This window comes from Ranitomeya variabilis, chromosome 4 (genome assembly GCF_051348905.1).
Source record: "Ranitomeya variabilis isolate aRanVar5 chromosome 4, aRanVar5.hap1, whole genome shotgun sequence".
Classification (NCBI taxonomy): Eukaryota; Metazoa; Chordata; class Amphibia; order Anura; family Dendrobatidae; genus Ranitomeya; species Ranitomeya variabilis.
Window position 1 is genome coordinate 455,888,299 of NC_135235.1, and position 16,938 is coordinate 455,905,236.

General features: G+C 42.6%; 1 long non-coding RNA gene across 1 annotated transcript in view; it reads right to left on the bottom strand.

The window, feature by feature from the left end:
• LOC143769014 (uncharacterized) overlaps positions 1-15,133 on the bottom strand; it is a 39,046-nt gene extending 23,913 nt beyond the window's left edge. The window contains exons 1-4 of the long non-coding RNA XR_013214162.1: positions 15,032-15,133; positions 12,470-12,576; positions 11,249-11,358; positions 5,463-5,677 (exon numbers count right to left, since the gene is read on the bottom strand). This is a non-coding gene — a long non-coding RNA (uncharacterized LOC143769014). The remainder of the gene's footprint in view (positions 1-5,462; positions 5,678-11,248; positions 11,359-12,469; positions 12,577-15,031) is intronic.
• Between the last annotated feature and the right edge of the window lie 1,805 nt (positions 15,134-16,938).

A 16,938-nucleotide genomic window follows, 5' to 3' on the forward strand; every position in this document is an offset into this window, starting at 1 on the left:
TTTTGCCTGATTCCCCTGGGGTCCTTGAGCCGGTCGGTATTCTGAAGGAAGGGGTGATTCTTTCTGCCTTCTCCCCTGATTTACGACGGGTTCTTCAGGAATTTCAGGCTGATAAACCTGCCGCTGTCCAGTGGGGAAACTGTTTGTTCCTGATAGATGGACTAGCAAAGTGATTTCTGTTCTGTGTTGGCTGGCCATCCTGGGATTTTTGGTACCAGAGATTTGGTTAGTAGGTCATATTGGTGGCCTTCTTTGTCACGGGATGTGCGCTCCTTTGTGCAGTCCTGTGGGACTTGTGCGCGGGCCAAACCTTGCTGCTCACGCGCCAGTGGGTTGCTTTTGCCTTTGCCGGTCCCTGAGAGGCCTTGGACGCATATTTCTATGGATTTTATTTCAGATCTTCCGGTTTCCCAGAGGATGTCGGTTATCTGGGTGGTTTGTGACCGGTTTTCTAAGATGGTTCATTTGGTACCTTTGCCTAAATTACCTTCCTCTTCTGAGTTGCTTCCGTTGTTTTTTCAGCATGTGGTTCGTTTGCATGGCATTCCGGAGAATATTGTATCCGATAGAGGTTCCCAGTTTGTTTCCAGGTTTTGGCGGGCCTTTTGTGCTAGGTTGGGCATTGATTTGTCTTTTTCTTCCGCATTTCATCCTCAGACAAATGGCCAAACCGAGCGAACTAACCAGACTTTGGAAACTTATTGGAGATGCTTTGTGTCTGCCGATCAGGATTATTGGGTTGCTTTCTTGCCATTGGCCGAGTTTGCCCTTAATAATCGGGCTAGTTCTGCTACCTTGGTTTCACCTTTTTTTTGTAATTCTGGGTTTCATCCTCGTTTTTCTTCGGGGCAGGTTGAGCCTTCTGATTGTCCTGGGGTGGACTCCGTGGTTGTCAGGTTGCAGCAAATTTGGGCTCATGTTGTGGACAATTTGGTCTTGTCTCAGGAGGAGGCTCAGCGTTTTGCTAACCGTCGGCGGCGTGTGGGTTCCCGGCTTCGGGTTGGGGATTTGGTCTGGTTGTCTTCCCGTCATGTTCCTATGAAGGTTTCTTCCCCTAAGTTCAAGCCTCGGTTTATTGGTCCTTATAGGATTTCTGAGATTATCAATCCAGTGTCTTTTTGTTTGGCCCTTCCAGCCTCTTTCCATCCACAATGTTTTTCATAGATCTTTGTTGCGGAAATATGTGCTACCCGTCGTTCCCTCTGTTGATCCTCCTGCCCCGGTATTGATTGATGGGGAGTTGGAGTATGTTGTTGAGAAGATCTTGGATTCTCGTTTTTCAAGGTGGAGGCTTCAGTATCTTGTTAAGTGGAAGGGTTACGGCCAGGAGGATAATTCCTGGGTTGTTGCCTCTGATGTTCATGCTGACGATTTGGTTCGTGCCTTCCATTTGGCTTGTCCTGATCGGCCTGGGGGCTCTGGTGAGGATTCGGTGACCCCTCCTCAAGGGGGGGGTACTGTTGTGAATTCTGTTCTTGGGCTCCCTCTGGTGGTTATAAGTGGTAGTGCTGCCGTCTGTCCTTCACAGCAGTTATCAGGTGTGTCCACTCTGGACTGGGCTATTTAGTCTGGCCTCACCCTTTAGTCAGTGCCAGTTGTCCATTGTATTCTGGAGGATTCACATCCCTTCATGGTTTCTCCTGCTTCCTGGTCTTTTCACCAAGATAAGTTCTGCTTGTTTGCAGCCCACATGTTGTGGGCCTCATTGTTCAGTGCATTTCATGTTTTTTCTTGTCCAGCTTAATCTGTGTAAGGATTTATGCAGTCAAGCTGGAATCTCTGGAGAGGCAGATATAGCCTCCATATCTTTAGTTAGATGTGGAGTTTTCTGTATTTTTTGTGGTGGATATTTCCTAGTATTTTAATACTGACCGCATAGTTCTGTGTCCTATCTTTCCTATTTAGCTAGATTGGCCTCCTTTGCTAAATCCTATTTTCAGCCTGTGTATGTTTTTTCCTCTCTCACAGTCAATATTTGTGGGGGGCTGCCTATCCTTTGGGAATTTTCTGTGAGGCGAGATGGTTTTCCCTTTTCTATCTATAGGGTAATTAGTCCTCCGGCTGTGTCGAGGTGTCTAGGATCAGTAGGTACATCCCACGGCTACTTCTAGTTGCGGTGTTAAGTTCAGGGTCCGCGGTCAGTATAGATACCACCTTCTCCAGAGTACGTCCAATGCTACTCCTGGACCACCAGATCATAACAGGCAGTGACGGAAAGAAGATTATAAGAGTATTGCCTGGCTGCGACAGGGGATAGGTATTTCACCCTTACTGCAGCGTGCCCAATAGCCAGTACACGCCCGGGCAGCCTTTCTGGCAACTAATTATCCTAGGTGCAGTTCCCTCACTGACCTGAGGGTAAGTGGGGCACCAAAGAGCTGCAAGTTCCAAACCACAACTGGGAAGTGGGATAAATAAATCCCTGAAGAAAGAACTGGGGCAACCAAACAACCCTTGTGGGCTTTTATGTATCTATGGGTTTATGGCCAATTGTCTGATGTATGACTGGTATCTCTGTTTCATTTATCTTGAAAGCTGGCCATTGGATCGGCAAGGTGTAACTAGAGTTACACAGTGTAAATCACTATATAAGGCCAGAGAAACATGACTAAGACAGAAGCATACACGTTGGTACCTGTACACGTGTACAGTGTTGTGATACCTGCATAATTGGGGACTCCCGTGCAGTGTTGTGAATTTCCCAGGGGTTCTCTGTCTTGGTGTTGCTTCTCTATTTTTACAGACGGATGAGATTTAAAAGCCCCTTGCTGATGATGTAAGTATATGTGGTTAATCTTTATATGTACTTAACCTTTGTATGTTAAAATATACAAAAGCGTTCGCAATCATACTAGTCAATCATAGTATTCCTTTAATTTTATACTTTGAAATAAAATTGCATTATATCGCAAGTAGTAGCCTTCTTTAAAGCTGTATCTGAACCTTAGTGTTAAAAAACTTGGCAATACAGCATATCAACCCAAGGACAAAAGCAAAAGACCTTGTGAGGATGATGGCGGAAGCTGGTAAGATTGTGTCAATATCCACAGTGAAACAATTACTGTATCAACATGGGCTGAAAGGCCACTCTACTATTAAGAAGCCATTACTCCAAAAGAAAATATAAAAGCCAGATTAATGTTTGCAAGTGCACACAGGAACAAATAGCTTAATTTTTCGCGACATGTCCTGTGGTCTGATGAAACTAAAACTGAACATTTTGGGCATAATGACCATCGTTACATTTGGAGGAAAAAGGGAGAAGCTTGGAAGCCTAAGAACACCATCCCAACTGTGAAACACGGGGGTGGCAGCATCATGTTTTGTGGTTGTTTTGCTGCATAAGGGACTGGTGCATTTCACAAAATAGATGGAATCATGAGAAAAGAAGATTACGTGGCAATACTGAAGCAACATCTCAAGACATCAGCAAGGAAGTTAAAGCTTGGGCAGAAATAGGTCTTCCAAATGGACAATGACATGAATCATACAGCCAAAATGGTAACAAAGTGGCTTAAGTATAACAAAGTCAATGTTTTGGAGTGGCCACCACAAAGCTCTGATCTGAACCCTTTTGAAAATTAATGGGCAATGCTGAAAAGACTGGTGCAAGCAAGGCGACCTACAAACCTGGATCGTAACTTTTCAGGAGGAATTGGCCCAAATTCTGACCAACTATTGTGAAAAGCTTGTGGAATGATATTCCAAACGTTTGACCCAAGGCATTCAGTTTAAGGGCAACGGTACCAAATACTAATGAAATGTATGTAAACTTTTGACATTGCAGTAAATAATAAAAATGCATTAAAACATTCTCTGTCTCTTATTATTCTGACATTAGGCAAATATTGGTAACTAGATGGTAGCCCGATTTTAATGCATCGGGTATTCTAGAATATGTATGTAGTTTATTTATGAAGATTTTAGAATAATACATTGAATACACAGGATTCAGTCGGCCGCGACCAATTAACGAAGCGTGTTTCAAATCCCGCGCCAATTAGCGGCCGGACTGCACCTGTCGCTGATTGTTCGTGGCCGGCCATGTAGTATATAACAGCCCACATAGTAAATAGCACAGCCACGTAGTATATTGCACAGCCATGTAGTATACTGCACAGCCACGTAGTATATAGCACAGCCACGTAGTATATAGCACAGCCCACAGAGTATATCGCACAGCCCATGGAGTATATAGCACAGCCACGTAGTATATAACACAGCCCACGTAGTATATAGCACAGCCACGTAGTATATAGTACAGCCCACGGAGTGTATAACAGCCCACATAGCATATAACACAGCCACGTAGTTTATAACAGCCCACGTAGCATATAACACAGCTCACGTAGTATATAACAGCCCACGCACACAGTATATAACACAGCCCACGTAGTGTATAACACAGGCCACGTAGTGTATAATACAGCCCACGTAGTATATAACACAGGCCACGTAGTATATAACACAGCCCACATAGTGTATAACACAGCCCATGTAGTGTATAACACAGCCCACATAGTGTATAACACAGGCCACGTAGTGTATAACACAGCCCACGTAGTGTATAACACAGCCCACGCAGTATATTGCACAGCCCACGTAGTACATTGCACAGCCCATGTAGTACATTGCACAGCCCACGTAGTATATTGCACAGCCCACGTAGTATATAGCAGCCCACATAGTATATTGCACAGCCCACGTAGTATATTGCACAGCCCACGTAGTATATTGCAAAGCCCACGCAGTATATAGCAGTGTGGGCATCATATCCCTGTTAAAAAAAAGAATTTAAATAAAAAATAGTTATATACTCACCTTCCATTGGCCCTGGATGCAGGCGAAGTGGTTACCGACGCTCCTCGCGCGCTCCGGTCCCAAAAGTGCATTGCTTTCTTGCGAGATGATGACGTAGCGGTCTCGCGAGACTGCTACGTCATCATCTCGCGAGACCGCAATGCATGGAGCAGTCACCAGAGCGTCGCGAGGAGCGGGAAAGGCCAGTTCTGGATCTGAGGGGCCGACGGACGGTGAGTATATAACGATTTTTTTATTATTTTTATTATTTTTAACATTAGATCTTTTAACTATTGATGCTGCATAGGTTTATAAAACAACTTGGCACAAATAAAGTCAAAGCATCCAAAAGCAGAACTGACTTAAAAAAATTAATGATGAAGAATTTCTGCTATGATTTCTGATTTATGTTATACATATCACAAAAACAGTTTTGACTTCTCATACAAATATTGTGTGGCATAGTGTGAGTTAAAGAGGTCACTTTTAGAAAAAAATAATTGAAAATGTTGTAAAAATCTCCAAGCTCCTCTGATTCAGCAAATCTTCTCTTTTGTGCTACATCACTCCATTGCAGGTATATATGAAGGAGCTGGGGCGCAGAGAAGCGCGATAAGGTCTTACCTAGAATACATTTTTATAAAATAATAGGTTATGCTCACCTGGGAGAGTTGTGATCACACAACATTGAAGGAGTATGTATAACCAGCTGCAGATCCACAGGTCATCCGACTGGTACAGAAGATTTGGTAAAAAGACTTAAATTTTTCTGCGTTGCCATTACTTGAAAATGAGGATCCAGAGTCAGAAACTGTATTCAAGTGCTTTAATTAATCGACTCCTTTAGAAGTACACACACTTCTTCCTCAGGATATATCTGCGAGAGAGAAGTGAAAGCATACTCAACAGAGAAGACTGAAGAAACGCACGGTTTGACAGCAAAGAAGAGGTTTCACATAATGCTCTCATAAATAACAAAAATGAATATATCTGCAATAGAGCAACAAACTACAAAAGAGGACGTTAACGGCCAAATCAGGGGAGTGCAGGGATTTTTACAAGGCATTTAACTAAAAATTTTTGAGCAAGTGACAGGCCCTCTATAGCAAATAAAAAGGGTGTTTGAGCAGGGGTGGACTGGTCATTGGACTCAGTCCTAAAGGGACAACCTTACCCCACAATAAAAAAAAAATGTAACAGATTCATACATTAAACTCCAAATCAGTGTATCATATTTTAAAATTATGTTTGTTGGCTCAGGGTCCATCATCATTACAGCCATAGGCTTAGAGTACTTCCCATCTGGCAATGGTTCTGTTTAATAGAGGTCTTCAAGAAGAGTTATGGATCCATAGATGCCAAGTTTTGCAAGGAAGTACATTTAAGACCTATCAAGTTGTTGCAAGATTTTACTGCTGGAAGCCTTATGATCTGATTTTATCTGCTTGGGAAGTTTTATGGAAATGCATTATAGACTTTCATTTATCATTCTTTTCAATTAATACTTTGACAATAGAGGTATAAAAATAAGATTTCAGCTTTAGCTAATATAGTGGGGTCTCAGATGGAGGACCCCTCTCTACTGCCTCATTACACCTAAAATTACAGCAGGCAGACCTTTTAAGACACCAAGTTATTTCATATTAGTCTTTTTATGTGGATGAACATTCATAGTTTCATATTCTCCTCTGCCTCTTTTAATAGTCTGCCCTAGCCTCCCCTTCTTCTTCATTTCCATCTATTTTTCAAATTTCCTTTTTCATTTGAATCGCCTCACCCCATCCTTTCCATAATCTTCTTCTCCTTTTATCTCTCATTCCCTCCCTCTCCTCCTTCTCTCGCTCTGTGTCAGGCAGTCCTGGTTGAGTTACTGACGCCTCTTGACGTGGAGTCTCAAATTTTTCTTAATCTAAATTGAAAACTGTTCAAGTAGAAAAATAATTTCACAGCTTCACCCAGGAAAAAAGCCTCGTCAGCTAGTTTGTGAGGGAAGACAACGCTACCAGTGCCCTCGCTCTACCTGTTATATATGATATAGCACTGTTAGACGGAGCCTGATATTGTATATATCCCTGGGTATCCGTGAAAGCAGGGTGCTGGCGTTTTAACACCTTTATGCTACATAATTTTCACCCGTGCTACAGTCAGACTGTAAAGTGTATGATTACTGGGATATTGCTCATCACCTAGAAGATTTCCATGCAAGTAGACATAAATCTATACAGTAAAATGGACAGCGACATTAGTCACAAGGTGAGGGGGATACAGGATTATTATTATTATTATAGCACCATTTATTCCATGGCGCTTTACATGTGAGGAGGGGTATAAATAATAAAAACAAGTACAATAATCTTGGACAATACAAGTCACAACTGGTACAGGAGGAGAGAGGACCCTGCCCGTGATGGCTCACAATCTACAAGGGATGGGTGAGGATAGAGTAGGTGAGGGTAGAGCTGGTCGTGCAGCGGTTTGGTCGATCAGTGGTTACTGCAGGTTGTAGGCTTGTCGGAAGAGATGGGTCTTCAGGTTCTTTTTGAAGGTTTCGATGGTAGGCGAGAGTCTGATGTGTTGTGTTAGAGAGTTCCAGAGTAGGGGTGATGTGCAAGAGAAATCTTGTATGCGATTGTGGGAAGAGGAGATAAGAGGGGAGTAGAGAAGGAGATCTTGTGAGGATCGGAGGTTGCGTGCAGGAAAGTACCGGGAGATGAGGTCACAGAAGTATGGAGGAGACAGGTTGTGGATGGCTTTGTATGTCATGGTTAGGCTTTTGTACTGGAATCTCTGGGTAATGGGGAGCCAGTGAAGGGATTGACAGAGGGGAGAGGCCGGGGAATAGCGGCGGGACAGGCGGATTAGTCGGGCAGCAGAGTTTAGAATAGATTGGAGGGGTGCGAGAGTGTTAGAGGGGAGGCCACAGAGCAGGAGGTTACAGTAGTCGAGGCGGGAGATGATGAGGGAATGGACTAGGGTTTTTACAGATTCTTAGTTTAGGAATGTACGGATCCATGAAATATTTTTGAGTTGAAGGTGGCAGGAAGTGGAAAGGGCTTGGATATGTGGTTTGAAGGAGAGATCAGTGTCAAGGATTACCCCGAGACAGCAAGCTTGGGGGACTGGGGAGAGTGGGCAGCCGTTTACTGTAATGGATAGGTTCGTTGGGGGGGGGGTCGCGTGAGATGGGGAAATGACGATGAATTCTGTTTTGTCCATGTTAAGTTTTAGAAATATAGCGGAGAAGGATGAAATAGCGGACAGACATTGAGGGATTCTGGTTAGTAGGGAGGTTATATCTGGTCCAGAGATGTAGATCTGTGTGTCGTCAGCATAGAGATGATGCTGAAAACTGTGAGATTTTATGAGCTTCTCCAGGCCAAAGGTGTAGATGGAAAAGAGCAGAGGCCCTAGAACTGAACCTTGTGGGACTCCGACAGATAGGGGCGAGGTGAGGAGGTGGTGTGTGAGTGGGAGACGCTGAATATCCGGTCAGTTAGGTATGACGAGATCCAGGATAGGACCAAGTCTGTGATGCCAAGGGATGAGAGGGTCTGCAGCAACAGGGAATGGTCCACTGTGTCAAAGGCAGAGGACAGGTCCAGGAGGAGGAGGAAAGAGTAGTGTCGCTTGATCTTGGTGGTTAATAGGTCATTGGTGACCTTATTTAAGGCAGTTTCAGTGGAGTGGTGTGACCGGAAGCCTGATTGTAAGCGGTCGAAGAGGGAGCAGGAAGAGGGATGGGAGGACAGTTCAAGATGGACGTGTTGTTCCAGTAGAAGGATTGTTCACAATTCACATTGAGAAAATTAGACATTGATTTAATCTGGATTATAAGTGGATGTGGGTCTTTTGGGTTTACGAACTGTTAATGGGAGAGGAAAATAGTGGCTACTTGTCTTGGCTACTTGCTTTTTACTTACCTATAGCATAAAGGTTTTCATTGAATTTTAATATACTGGCTGGCAATATTGATGAGGGCACCACTATGTTTTGTCAATTATTGACAACGTGGTTAACTCTTTGTATCAGGGCAATCTGTGGAGTACATTGTTTACAGGGAGCACCCCTTGGTTTACACTATTTTTGTAGACCCTCTCTGGGTGATGCTGTATAGAGGCGCAATCATTGTATGACACTTTAGGCATATATACGCTCTGCCTGACACTGTTTATGGAGGAAATGTGGCTGATAATCATAGGTATGTGGCTAGCATTTTAAAGGGGTTACCTCAACTTTGATCTTCAGGAGCGTAGCACTCCTCTGCCTATCAACTTTCTTTCCTTTGAGGGGCACTGAGTTCTGTCATGATGATTGAGGGTTCGGACCGAGTCTCTGGCCTGAAACGTGTGCTCCCCCAAGCTGCAAGCAGAAGCAGCTTTGGAGGAGCACAGGAGGAATGAAGTTCTTGGATACAGTGATCCGTTCAGTTTCAGAGAATCACTTACAAGCTCTAAAGTAAAGAGCTTGTAAGCATTGCAATCCTAGTCTAGGAGAATGGCCACCTCTGATGGACCGCCAAGCTGTGCAGTAACTTAGACAATGAGCAGTACACAATAATATTAAAAATCTTTCCGTTCATGAAAACAGAGCAGTTTTAATAAGATGTAAATTATATAGTTGCTTGTTTTTACAAGCACTCTGCAATTTTAGAATTTAGAATGGCTACGCCAAGCATTCCCAAGAGCAACTCTGCTGGAATCTGTACTAAGTCTTTAAACTTTCAATGCCCTCGGTAGTTGAAAACGTCAACGATTTATTTTACCAGTAAATTAACACAAACAACAAAAAAGCAACCAACACTTTCATATTTTGAGCTGGTTCAGCATGGCGCAGGAGCGCCACTGCCTACAACTTTACCCAAAGATCCTCAGCAGCAAGCTATGTGCATTGAGATACACATATGTCAATAGTTGCTTTATGGCACCACTGGGATCCTCATCCCTTCCCCCTTATTCGCTTCTCTTTCATCTGGAATAAGCGATTGTGAAAAAGGCTCCGGGGAGTCGAAACGTCCTATATATCGCATTCCTTGTATTTCTCACCTATTCTGTTATGCTCCCAGATTATGAAGTAATAAATCTGTATAAATTTGGCATGAGAATCCACAAGAGTGTGCGGTGAATTATATATTCTACTTGAGATTTTGGACCATCCGGTCCGTTACACCGACACCTCGTTTGTATTTCAACTGAGTGCACGCTAAAATTTTCTATATGTGACATGTGATGGCGCAGCTCCTACACGTTGCATGTTGGTGACAAGCTTTGTGTGTCAGCTTCGGATGGGTGATGGCCCTACTTTGTGCCTCAGCCATCCAGCTGGTGAAGGGCAGATTAGCAAGCTTTGCCATATGGATCACTATAAGGGTATCGTGTGAATACACATGAATGTGAGATGTTGACAGTCAGCTCCTGATAAATGTATCTTTCCATAAACTTGCAATTCCGGCCAGTTTAATTCTATGTTCACCGAAGTGGAACTCTTTGCACGTTACGCATGATGGCCGGTGCTGCTCTGCTAGCAAGAGGAGCTCCGACCAACGAAGCTGATTTCCCCTGAGCCATGAGACAGAAAATAGAGAGTGAGGAAAAGAGTAAATGAGAGTATGAGATGGAGAGACAGATGCTGAATGGCAAAGTGATGATAGAAGCAGAAGAGAGGATCAGTAGTTAGAGGCGCAGTATCTCAAGGATAATGGTTCTCTACATTTTCATAGACTTATTGTCTAAGCTCCCATTATTTTAATGGAACAAGTAAGAGAATATGTATCCATGGTGCGTACTACAGCATAAAGAAAATTACATTTATTTTTGTTCCTATATTTAGGGCAGTGTATGTTTTATAATTACAGTGCTACCTCATAAATATATTTACCCTATAAAGGCAAATGGTTATGGCTCATGAACATCCTATTACTGTATATACTTCAACTTCGTCCTTTACTTTATTGCATACATTAATTGGGCACATGAACACTGTTATACTTCTTACGTATAATGATCAACTGATGTGCAACGATGGGCAATATTATGATCTTTATGTAGTCTCTCAAGCTCATGCCATACATACAGTTTAATGAACCTTGGGAGAGAGGGGCAGAATGCTAATTGGGCGTATAAATTTATACACGTGAAGTTTTATACCCCCTACCTAGCCAATGGTGTATAGCAGGTGGTTGGATATGGGCCCTGTATATGTTTGGGCTCCTGACAGCAGTACAACCTGATATCGGCACTGTATACATCTGTGTTGTGTGCTTGGAGCCAGTTAAATGTCTCAATCTCAAATTGTAGAAAAACAAGGATCCGGCATTACTCCCATTCACAGCCTGCACAATCAAGCAGTAATAATTGTTGGTATCATATACGCAGTAAATGAATGCCTCAGTGTCACTCACCATTAAAGAGTCCAGCTGAAGATAAGATACAAACAGACTTGGGGCACTTACCACATTTGCGTTAAAACATCACTTTATTGTTGTTTCTTCTGAGCCACAGAGGAAGCTTGATTCCAATGCGAAACAGCTGTCAGTCACATATGTCTCCACATTGTCAGTTTCTGGAAATCACAATAAAGTGATGTTTTAATGCAAAGTGGTGAGTTCGCCAACATTTTTTGCATCTTATCTAAAGTGTGTTATTCTTACTCCCCTTTCACAGCATGGAATCTCACTCAAGAAATATAGCAGCAGCATACCCCTCCGTGGTTGGTCATCATAAAATAAAAAATGTACCTCCCTCACTGGCCATGATCATCATCACCAGGTCTACCGGGGTTTGCATGACACTGATATGCCATGTAAGCCCTGCAGCTATTGCATGACCGTTATTTGGCTCCTGCACTCTCACTTCCCTCGGAAGAATGTTGGGCAAATGGAAGAGGTGAAATTGCAGCAGTGCAATAGCTGCCACTGTTTGGCTTCAGAGCCCATTCTGCATAACAATGCCACCCAATCCCTGGCAGACTTGGTACCGATATTGCTGGAACGACTTCATTGCTGGTAAAGAAAGGTAAAACAGAGATATGGAGAAAGCAGTATACTACTAGATATATGCTATGATGGAATATATATTGGTAGACTCGGACATGTAAAATAATCATAGAAGTCATGGCTTATCAGACCGAAATCCCAGAGGGAAAGCTGATGCTATGGCTAAGGCACTGTGGCCTCTTGGAGTCCTCCTGGAAAATGTTCTGTCGCCCCATCCCTCAGAAATGCCCCCTGCTGGCTGCTTTTAATATTTATATTATCATAATTATATCATTATCAGTAATTGCATGGCAGGGATTTTTATTATCATGGAAATCTATATCACGCACAGTGTCCTAGCAGTAGTGCAAAACAGATATGACTACGAAGAAAAATGCTGGAGAAATATGATAAAGATGAATACAAGAAGAGAGAATGAATATTGGTACCAGGGGATTCACTACAGCTTTGGCTTGCACGAGCTGCAGTCAGTGAAGAGTTACTGAGCCTCTATTAACATTCAGGGAGAGGGGGAGATGAGTGCTCCTTACTGATTTAATTCTTGCCCTCTCTCTGCTGCTCTTTCCTGGCTAGTTACAATTATTGGATCGGAATTAGATCTCCAGACTGGAGGTGAAAAGTGAATTACAGCACAAATGAATGAGAATTTTCCACCTCTTCGGAATGCCTCAACCTTACCAGATATTCCAGCGTCGTATTACTCCTCTTTTCACTCATTCCTCAACTTCTGCTACTCCAAAAAGGTCCCCAGCATCTATTATCGTGTCACATTTTTCCCTCTACCTCTACAAAAAAAAAATCACCAGTAAATATAATATAACTTGAGTTGTTCTCCGCTGTCACATTGATTCTATTCTACAGTTATATCTGCTGCAAAGCAAGGTGACAGCCAATATGCCCTTTTCTACCGCTTCCCAGGATTTCTCTTAGCTCTTCAAATCTCCAGAAATACAATTGTATCTCGTAATTCAATGACAATTCTCCAAACACTGCATGACCAAGAAGTGTAGAAGATTTAGGCGAGAATGTAATAGTCACACTTTTTATTGTGGGTGGAAAAACATAGATGGGACCTTAAATAACGGATAACCTAAAGACTGCACATCAGAGTAAATCAGCCAAACCTGTCGATCTTGGTGTACCGGCCAACCACTGATTGTGTATAGGGGCCTTTGACTTGATCATGCGTGATCCTTTCCATCTCCTAGGAGAAAAGCTGCCACCAAAGTGATGTCCGGTTGTTGCTTACTTTCCTCTCCCCATGCATAACACACTCATGCTTAAGTGTGAGCAGGCATGTCTGTGGGGGGATGGGGAGTAGGGAGAGAGAACTGCGTTTGACTGCTAGTCATCTGATGTGTGTGGTTACATTTAGGCCCGTGTACACAATCTGCTATAGATCAATACGACCTCCAAGTTGTAAGGAAGTGTAATATACCGTTTTACTTTACATATTGGCATACAGAGGTAGTACAGTAATATAGTGGCCTGTTCTATCAGACAATGAATTATGATAATATTCTCCCTAGAATTAATGAACATATTGGAGAATAACCCAACAATGCATTGCATATTTCTCCCATGTGTGCATGAAGCCTAATATTGTTTAGTTTTTTAAAATATATTTTCTTTTGTCTCCCCACTTTTGTTTTATCCCCCCCTTAGAGAAGCCTTTTTAAAGCTGATATCCCCCATTGTTCAGAGATGTTTAATTTCTTCTGTTCATTTTCTGCCTCCCTTAATGTCCCATTTTCCTCTTGTCCTCCAGTTCTTGCCCCCACCCTGCCCTTTACCTCTCTCAGAGCCTGAACTATTATTCTCCAGCTCCCTGCCCTCCTTCCTTCTTCATTTCCCATTCTTCCCTCCTACTCTAATGTGCTCTAACAGCTGTAATTAGAAGTCCTGACATCTCTGTAAATGTTCAGTCCATTAAGTCCAAAGTGTAATATATAAAGCGCCCTCTGTGGGGGGTCTGTGTACCCAGCGCCTGTGAAATGGGTAGAAACATTAACCCATTCGGATGTAATTTTCATTGACTGTCGTTGTTAATGATACATAAAGAATCCTAGGCAGAATTAACCCTACTACCCAGTACCTCCAAATCAGTACACAGGACCACCCACTCTAGTACTTAGCATTAGTCTCTGTTCACATGTCCAGATGTCATCCATTTATAACAGATCCTTCATATAGATTTAAAAAAAACTGGATCTGTTACAAAACAGAGGAAAAATGGAGGTACAAGTTGATTTCCATTTGATATTATACTCAGTGATAAAAAATGGATCTCTCAATAGATGACATAACGGATGACTATCTAGTATGATTTATTTCCCATAGATTTCAATGTAACAATAAACGGATTTAGCGGATTACAGCTGGAGTGTAGTCAAACGGAAGACATTTTAGGACATTTCCATTCCCACTCAAATGAATGGATCCTGTACTGGATCATTTTATTTTCCTTTTTCTCATCCCAATACAGATCCAAAAATGAAAATAACTACTAAACCTGTGAATATAGTCTAATATATTACATAGTTTATTTAGAGGATATCAACCTAATAAATGGTTAAATGTTCTACATATTTGCCTGCATACTTACAAATCCTAGTCCCGCTCTGTAAGGACACATCTGTGATCAGTGAAGGTGGGTTGCAGTGAAGGTGGATTTTCATTAAAATCAACTTTGTGTCTCTTAGACATACAGTATGGGCCCATAGCAAGCTATGGATATAGATTAGTGATGAGCGAATGTGCTGGCGCCGGGACTCGAACATATTAATCGAGCACGTCCAAGATACTCGGATAACACCCGAGCATCCTTGGAAAACACAATAACCATGGAATCAGTGGCGCTATAGAAATGTATAATAATAATAATAATAATAACCAAGCACGCTTGCTCATGAGTAACATAAATCCATGACACCATTTGCTGAAAACCTAATAATTATACCATACATTTAGATGATTAAATTGGTTATATTTGTGTACAACTTGAGCTACAGATTACACAGTTTAGATAGATGGAACATTTCCTTATATAAAAAAATTTAAGGAGGACTTTTCACCAAATTTTTCATGTTGACCTGGATTCACTATATAATAGTGGCTGTGCAAGGTGGCCAGGGTGGTAGCCGTGGCAACGAGCTGTAGTGTTCCCACACCCTGACACCCCACAGATGAAATACAGTGTCCCTGCTGCTGCATGTGCAGTATGCAAAGCAGTACACTCACATTCATTATCAGAGTCCCATCGGCTTCTGTCACTCCAGCTTCGTATCCACAAGCTCCTCAAACCATCTCAGAGACAATGTCCTTTTTCAACAGTTCAACTTTATTTAACAGTAGGGTTTCCAACACAAATGCAGCACAGTGTACACAGAGTGGCATCTCTCATGCTTTCCCTGCCTTCCTGGCAACCTCTGTTCTTCCCGGCAGTCCCTGCCTCGCTTCTGGCAATCCCTGCCTCACTTTCAGCAATCCCTGCCTTGTTTCTGGACAATCTCTGTCCCTCTCCTGGACAATCTCTGTCCCATTCATGCCTTCAGCCCACCAGGTTCCTACCATCCCCTGGTCCGGCTTCAATAGGAAAAGGTGCCAGGCTCGCCATCTAACCTTCACCTGCCCCAGCCGTAGACCCTGGATCTTCTTCAGGTTGGTTTCTATTCACGCTGGTGACCGCCTGCACGATACTCAGCCTGGGGCCCCTTCCTGCCTTAGCAGCCTTATCCCCATGGCTAGCAGACTGTCTCCTTTCACTGCTGCATCCTGACTAACTCCAACCAGGAAGTGCCTGCCTATATCCCCCTGCTCTATGCTGCACTACTCTCTAGCCCCTCCCAACTGGAGAACCCCTATGCTAACTAAACTTAAACTAATACTCATATTCCCTATCTGTAATGTGCCCCACTAATCTAATCCCACTATTATCCTATGCTATCTTCTATTCTATCCCTACTTCTATACACAACACGCATCAAATACATCACATTACAATACATAAACAATACAGCGACATTACACTAACATTAGTGAACGACAAGGTGCCGCATGTAAGCATGTCAACAGTGTCCAAAGAAGGGGAGGCACGTGTCGACCCTGGTCACCCCCTTACAGTTACAGAGTGGAATAAAATGTTTTTTTTTCAACTCTCCGACGTATTAGAGCCTGGGAACCTGTCACAATATTTTTTCCCATATCACCTACGGCCACCACCTTTTAGCCCTGTGTTACAACATTGCGCAGTGCTATATATAAGTCTTAAAGCCGACCTGCAAAACAAAAAAAAAAAGATTTTTTTTCCTCTGGTCTTGGTCCTTTGCCTCCTCTCTTTTTGTGATCGTCATCCTCCTTCTCTGCTTTGTGTGGATGATGCATCCTACATCATCCACACAGCATCCCCCATCGCACTCCTGCGCAGGCATTCTTCTCTCTGCTGAGGGCAGAGCAAAGTACTGTAGTCGCTGAAGGAGATATTTTGCAGATATGTATTTATCCGAATGCGTTAGACGGGCTACGCTGCAGGAAATGAGGAGCCTTGGAGCTTCAGATAAGGGTTCTATTAGTACCAACGCGTTTTGGCGCTTTTCTCAAGATAAAAAAAAGAGCAACTACAAGCTTTATAAAGGGTAAAGGAGTGGCAATAGTAGAGAGAAATGCCCCTAAAAGGGGGAGGGTGGAAAGATGAGTAAAAAGGTGAAGATACCGAGGAGGTTTCATAGTCAATAAAGAGAGGAATAAAAAAATAGAAAGGAGGCAGGGAAAGAGAAAGATCAAATTATGGTTAAAGAAAAAGTGTGAACGGAGAGTTTATGGAGAGAATGAAAATCTAAAATGTAAGGAACAAAAGCGTGAACTATTGAAGTGTAAAATTAAACATGAACTTATTTCACACTTTTTTCTTTACATTTTATTTGTTTGCTTTAATTACAATGCACACCCCGCAACTCCATACAACTTTTAGATTTTTCATTCTCTCCAAAAACTCTCAATTCACACTTTTTCTTTAACCATTATCTGATTTTTCTCTTTCCCTGCCTCCTTTCTATTTTTTTTCTTCGCTTTATTGACTATCCAACCTCCTCGATATCTTCACTTTCTTTCTTGTCTTTCCACCATCCCCATCAGGGGCAATTATCTCT